Below are 7,204 nucleotides of genomic sequence, written 5' to 3'. Positions count from 1 at the left end.
CATATGGAGTTTGAGGAATAGATTTGGAAGGCACCTTATTTAGTAAATATGATGAGGTTTCCAATGCATAACCCCACAGGAATACTGGAAGATTTGCCTAGCTCATCATAGACCGAACCATGTCTAACAAAGTTCGATTTCTCCTTTCAGATACCCCATTCAAATGTGGAGTATATGGAGGAGTCCACTGGGAGACTATACCATTTTCTTTGAGATAAGCTAGAAACTCTCCATTCAAGTATTCACCACCTCGATCTGATCGAAGAGTTATAATACTATGTTTGGTTTGTTTCTCCACTTCATACTTATATTCTTTGAACTTTTCAAAGGCTTCAGACTTGTGTTTCATCAAATACACATATCTGAATCTAGATCGATCATCTATGAAAGCAATGAAGTATGAAAATCCACCCATGGCTTGCATAGACATTGGTCCACATACATCTGTGTGTACCAATCCTAGCAAATTTGCAGCCCTCTCTCCATGTCCACTAAATGGAGATTTGGTCATTTTACCCAATAGACAAGACTCGCATGTAGGATATGATTCAAAATCAAAGGGGTCAAGTAACCCTTCCTTATGCAATGTCTGCAGTCTATTTTATCTAGATCGATCATCTATGAAAGCAATGAAGTATGAAAATCCACCCATGGCTTGCTTAGACATTGGTCCATATACATCTGTGTGTACCAATTCTAGCAAATTTGCAGCCCTCTCTCCATGTCCACTAAATGGAGATTTGGTCATTTTACCCAATACACAAGACTCACATGTAGGATATGATTCAAAATCAAAGGGGTCAAGTAACCCTTCCTTATGCAATGTCCGCAGTCTATTTTCACTAATATGACCAAGTCCGCAGTGCCACAAGAAAGTGAGATTTTCATCATCCCTTTTTCTTTTATTAGTATGTTCAATTTGTAGTAAATTATGCTCTACGTCGAATACATACAGACCATTGTTTAAGTACCACTTCCATAAAGAACGTTATCTTTAAGAATTGAACATTTATTATTCTGAATAACAAACAAAAATCCAGCCAAGTCTAACATGGAATAGAAATAATATTCCTCACAATCGAGGGAACAAAATAACAATTATTTAGAACAATAGACTTGCCCGTAGCCATATGTAAATGAAATGATTCTACAGCTTCAGCAGCAACTCTTGCTCCATTTCCCATCCGTAGAATCACCTCTTCTTCTTCAAGAGTCCTACTTCTCCTTAGTCCCTGTAATGAATTGCAAATATGAGAAGCACATGCGGTATCTAATACCCAAGTAGAAATTTGACTTAGTGACATATTAACTTCGATCATGAACATACCTGAATCAGAAGCGGTAGTCTCACTACCCTTCTTCTTCTTCAATTCTGCAAGGTAAACCTTGCAGTTCCTCTTTCAGTGCCCCCACCTTGTTACAGTGAAAGAAAATAGCTTTGCTCTTGGGGTCTTCAGCTTTTGGTGGAACCGGCCTTTTCTCACCTACTTTCTTCTTCTTGGAAGGGTTCTTCTTCCTTTTCTTAGGATTGGAACCTTCACCAATTAGAAGAACATAACTCTTCTTAGGGGGGAAATTTGATTCCGCAGTCTTCAACATGTTGTGGAGTTCAGGCAGGCTGACATCCAGCTTATTCATGTGAAAGTTCACAATAAACTGCGAGAACGAACTCGGAAGTGATTGCAAGACCAAGTCTTGGCTCAGCTCCCCATCCATGGCAAAACCAAGTTGTCCAAGACGTTCATTCAAATTGATCATCTTAAGTACATGGTCATTCACAGATGATCCCTCAGACATCCTACAACCGAACAGTTCCTTCGATATCTCATATCGAGTTGTCCTCCCTACCACATCATACAACTCTTGTAGATGCATAAGGATAGTGTGAGCATCCATATGCTCATGTTGCTTCTGTAGCTCAATGTTCATGGAAGCTAGCATGATGCATTGAGCAATATTTGCATCATCTATCCACTTACGATACACAACATGTTCATCATTATGTGCATCGCTAGCAGGTTCAGTAGGCTTAGGTGAGTCACGCACATATTCTAGCTTTTCAACCCTGAGAACAATTCTCAAGTTTCGAAGCCAGTCAGCAAAATTAGGACCAGTCAACTTGTGAGCATCTAGTATACTCCGGAGTGATAGTGCAGTAGACATAACGAATATAGTAAATCTATAAATGATGAACACATAACAACACTTAGAAAATATTCAATTTTATTTCAAGACACTATATGAATCGGGTCTTTATTCAAAAGTGGATGCCACTAGTTTATCTAATTTATACAACCCCTAAGTGAAAATTAAGCATTCATAATGCTTGTGGGAATAGGGATCCTACATTCCATCACACAACCTCGGCTGTAGCAAGAAACGTCATGTGATGTTCAATAGGCAGACAACTCTTGTCAATTACATCTTATGTTATTTCCTAATAAAACTTTAGCCTCTTGAATAATTGAGTCACGGCTGTAGCACGACAAACTCAATATTCTAAGTCAAGTCTAACCCAACATTTTGTACAATTGAATCAGTCTCCAACGGCCCACGGCTGTAGCACATAACGACCTTTAGATTCTAATTCAATGTACACATCTTTATGTAATAGACAAGTATTTCTTATTTCGAAATCAAAGCCCTCGGCTGTAGCACGAAACGACAATGATTTAAAAATAAGAACTACTTTCTACCATGTTGGAATGCTTATGACCGACACAAGCCCGTTGTGTCATTGGCCAATTACTACTTGATATTATTTAATTTTAGAGGGATTATATTATGTTAAAATCATAATCATATTATAAAGAGATTCTTCCTTTTAAATTAAATATTTCAAATCAATAATCGATAATCAGATGATTCCCAGATCGGGGGGAGCATTGTCAAGAGGCGTCACTTAATACCCCTTTCTTACAGATAGAAATCTGCTTTTGACATAATCATCCTTTCTCTCAATATTGAAAATTCATATTTAATTATGTGTTTCATAAACACAAGAATCTCATGATTGTATTCATAATATTATTGTTAAGGCAAGAAACGATTCCTATTCTAGATTTTCTAGAGCACGCCTTATATTGATTTAAGTTCACCTAAATCTATCATCGCATGGTAAACATAGGCATATATCTCATATATAAAATTAAATAAACAAGTAAATGTAAAGTGCAATAAAGTAAATGTGTTTGGTTTTGGCCCCATCCTATGTGATCTTAATCAAGCTCATGATAAAGATCAAGGTCAATCTAATATGGTGATGGAAATAAATACAACTACTTATTACATAAGTCTTCTTCTTTATTTAGACTTCTTGTATGCCTCGTCTTCTTCTTTGTATCACCTCCATTGGATAGCCTTCTTGAGTCTTCAATTACATTACATATATTGAAAGGAAAACTAATCTAATGAACTTACAAGAATAACTCGAGTTACATTCGAGATTTATGATTACAAAGATTGACGACATGCAAGTCGTATTTAAAACCAAAACCAAAACCATTACACTAAGATCGAAAGGCCATAACCATCCACCATGATCATACAACACATAAAAGCATGTTAAAACACATAATCTGATCTTAACATATCATATTATCCATGATCTAATCATAAAAAAAACATGACAAAAATCAGAAAAATCAGAATCAAATCAAAAAAACAAGAATCAATGTTTACGGGCAGTAAACGATGTCAAACGCCTTACAGACGAGTCGTTGATAGCTTTATCTATCAGTTGTGTTCAGACTCTCGTTTACCTCTGGAATAGGGTATTCGTTTGCGTAAATCGGACACCAGACCCAGATTTCAGCAAATCTGCAGCAGCCAATTCAGAATCCGTATCTAATATGATTCTCATAATTAGAACAAACATAAATCATGTATATATCTGTATATATACAGATTACATAATCATCTTATGATTATACAACTCACATGAATATCATATATTCAAAACCATACATATATAAGCATATTATATCAATATCAAATCATGGCGAATCACGTACATGCTCATATATCAAAAATAGTTAAACACATAAACGAATTAAAAACTTTTCGCAAGTAGCTCTGATACCATTGAAGGGTTTTTAGCACATAAACGCAACAAAAACGTAAATTTAAATCTTAAAAAAAACCGAAACCCTCCGCAGGATTCATGCGAAAAATAATATTTAATTTGTAGTTCAGTATGTTTACCTTAAGAAGTTTTACGTTAATGGAAAGATGGAGGTCTTTAATAGCGATCCAAGAACGATGAACGGAAATCCCTAGCAGCTGCTCCTCAAGTGTGAAGCACTCCACCGGTATCCACCAAGAGTACAATGTGATGGAGGAGGAAGAGGTTGAGAGAATTAGTTGCCTCCCTCTTGTTCTACTTTAAAATTTGGGTTAATTATTTGGGTTGAGGCAGATAGGGTTTATAATAGTATATTTATAGGCAAAATTTTCAGCTGAAAATTTTCCATAAAATATTATTATTATTAACCCTTTAATTGATTATTCTTATTAACCAATTAACTAATAATTAAAACACCTTTTAATCATTAATCCCTTTTCTAAACACTTTAGAAAAATAATTCTCTCACTTGATTTAATTTCCAAAATTAAATTCTTAATTAATAATATTAAGAATTAAGTAAATCTCATTTAATCAATTATTAAATTTGCTAATTAATTATTTATTTCATAAATAAATAATTACCAGCCATTATTAATTAATTCCTCCACCATTAAATCATTCTCTTTTTATGGTGTGACCATGTAGGTTCAGTATTAAGCCGATAGTAGAAATAAATAATAATAAAACTATTTTATCATTATTTATATAAATTCTCTAATTCATTAAATATGATTAATTAATAAATTAATCATATTTATTCTACATCATGAGGGATACTTCTCAGCATATCGCGACTATCCGGATAATACGAATTCACTGCTTAGAATACCAAGAACCTATTCAGTGAGTAGTTACCGTACAATCAATTCCTTCTACCCTGCAATGTCACGATTAAATACAAGGCATGGAATTTGTGTCAAGCCTATCTTATTTAATCATTTGCTTGCCCTTTTACTATGCTTAGTTCTATTTAATGTAAATTAGAAACTCCTTTCTAATTTCATTCACTCTGGCCAGAGATTCCTGAACTAGCATAAGTGGATCAGCATTGAACATTTTCTTCCTTCACTGGAAGGGGTAGATCCTTTATTGATCATACATTATCTTCATGTACAAATTCCTATACCCAGTAGAGCCCTTATAATTGTCCCTGGAGACTAAGAACTAAACCAAAGCATAGTTCAGTGTACACAAGATGACTATGATGACCTCAAGTCTAAGGATACTTATACAACTATCACTATGTGAACAACTGCTGACACGTGAGTGAACTCCATCAGTTGTTCATCTGTGTGAGTCATGTTCAGTGAACTAATTCTATAATAAGCACCTACATACTAGCTATAGTATCACCACACAAATGTCTATGTGAACATACATCCTTCATAATGAAGCAAGCATAGTATGTACCGATCTTTGCGGATTACTAATTACCAGTTAGTAATCCTACGACCAGGAAATATTTAAGTTTAGAGTTATCAACTTTTAGGTCTCATTATTATGATCTCATCGTAATCCATAAAAAACTTTACTCTAAACTATGGTATATCTTATTTAAACACTTAAATAGATAAAGCCCGCAATAAAACTAAAACAAGTCTTTTATTAATATCAATGAAATCAAAACAAATTACATAAAAGTTATTCCTAAATCATCATACATGATTGGACTTAGGACACATCTCTTTCAACAAGAACTAACCTATGCACTATAACCTGCTGATCAGTCAGGATACAGTGCGGATCTATACCCAACTGCATAGACCCAACCAACATAAGGGGTACCCAGGCATTATGGCCTAATAATCAAGGGTCTGGTTAATACCCATCCCGTATTGTAACCATCTAGTCCATAGCTTAGCATCCGGAACAATCGGTATGCTTATGATGTATCCCAATATCAGGATATATCAGAGTATATGTAACAAGGGTAAAAGTATTGGAATATGAATGGAGGATTCAATAAATTGGGAGAAATCAAGAATCGAAATGAAATAGAACAAGAATCAATAATTGTATATTAGTGTATATGAACAAGAATTATCAAGGTGTAATTGATATGGAAAACTGGGGTATATTTCACTATTTTGAACTTAGAATAGGGGAAAAACTTGCCTGGTGCGTACTTAACCTCGTATGACTCACCGCCTCCCGTCTCCTGCTTGATTCGCCTGGTTGATACTAAGTCTATCGTGGAAAGATATTCGTTTAGATAACTTACTTCATACGCGTATCTCGAATTGATGCCACGTAATCCTAATCGTCTACCCATACGATCTTATCAGACTCGCATATATAAATATATAATTACATAGCACATAAGGTTCACATAATCACGTAAAGCATATAGCACATAATTGGTTTTAGACTCTTAATTATTTTTAGAATCGATACTAGACGTATACTCACACTAACAATCACTATCTGGTTCGCTTTATCATTAATTTGGGATTTATTAGACTCGATTCGATCCCTAACAAGGTCTACAAGCAATTAACCATCACAAGATGAATCGCTTTCAGAAAAAAATATGATTTGTAATTATTTTTAATGGAATCGCTTTATTTTTTTTAGTCTAAGGGTCTTCGTTTCACTTAAATCGGACTAACGATTTAATTACTACGCAGTAAACAAGATTTAATTAATTATAAATCAATTATAAATAATTAATTATAATTAAATAAACCTTAATTATTTAAATAATTATTTAAGAATTATTGTATTTTAAACTAATTAATCCCTAATTATTAAAATTAATTACACATTATTCATAAATTATTATCAGTTATACGATTAGATCCATTATTTACAAATAAATAATCGATACGAATAATTATTATGATATTCTTTGAATAAATAAATTATCGCTCGAATAATTAACTATTGCTCAAATAATAATTCAATTCAACGATCAACTACTCGAATAAATACGAGTTACTCGTATTATTCAAATAATTATCGAATTATTAATCGTATTATTAGATTATTTTCAACCTTATTTATTAATTAATTACTGAATTATTAAATAATAAATAAATAAATTATTAAATTATTAAATAAATAATTAAATAATTAAAT

Source organism: Apium graveolens, chromosome 3 (assembly GCF_009905375.1).
Source record: "Apium graveolens cultivar Ventura chromosome 3, ASM990537v1, whole genome shotgun sequence".
Classification (NCBI taxonomy): domain Eukaryota; kingdom Viridiplantae; phylum Streptophyta; class Magnoliopsida; order Apiales; family Apiaceae; genus Apium; species Apium graveolens.
The sequence above is the reverse complement of the archived record's forward strand: the minus strand, read 5'-3'. Positions refer to the sequence as shown.